At 37.5% G+C, this 347-nt stretch overlaps 1 protein-coding gene across 2 annotated transcripts in view; it reads right to left on the bottom strand.

The window, feature by feature from the left end:
* The window catches only part of LOC119589235 (sodium- and chloride-dependent glycine transporter 1-like), a 63,016-nt gene that overhangs the window by 23,758 nt on the left and 38,911 nt on the right, over positions 1-347 (bottom strand). The gene's annotated exons all lie outside the window — the stretch shown is intronic.

The following is a 347-nucleotide window of genomic DNA, read 5'->3' as shown; positions in this document are numbered from 1 at the left end:
GGATTTTTATGAATTGGGCAGCGCTTGAAGACATGAATGGACCGACTCTTTTGGGCTTAAGGAATAATTGCCAAAATACAAGGAACTCTCATAAAAAAGCAAGAGTATTTAGACGCCCGGAACAGATATATTTCGATGATGGTTTTACTGGAAGTGACTTATTGGAAAGACAAACCAAAGGCAAAACAGCAATTAACACTGACGGGAAGCTCCTGCCGCGATGAAAGGTTAGATATACGCTCAATAAGATTTTAGTGGAATCTAAAGTTAAAACCAGTTTTCCAACAAAATCCTAAATGGAAGGGTGAAACAGATAAGACGAATTACGTTAATTTTACTATTACCAG

The sequence above is a fragment of the Penaeus monodon genome, chromosome 25 (genome assembly GCF_015228065.2).
Source record: "Penaeus monodon isolate SGIC_2016 chromosome 25, NSTDA_Pmon_1, whole genome shotgun sequence".
NCBI classification, from domain to species: Eukaryota; Metazoa; Arthropoda; class Malacostraca; order Decapoda; family Penaeidae; genus Penaeus; species Penaeus monodon.
The sequence above is the reverse complement of the archived record's forward strand: the minus strand, read 5'-3'. Positions and strand labels throughout refer to the sequence as shown.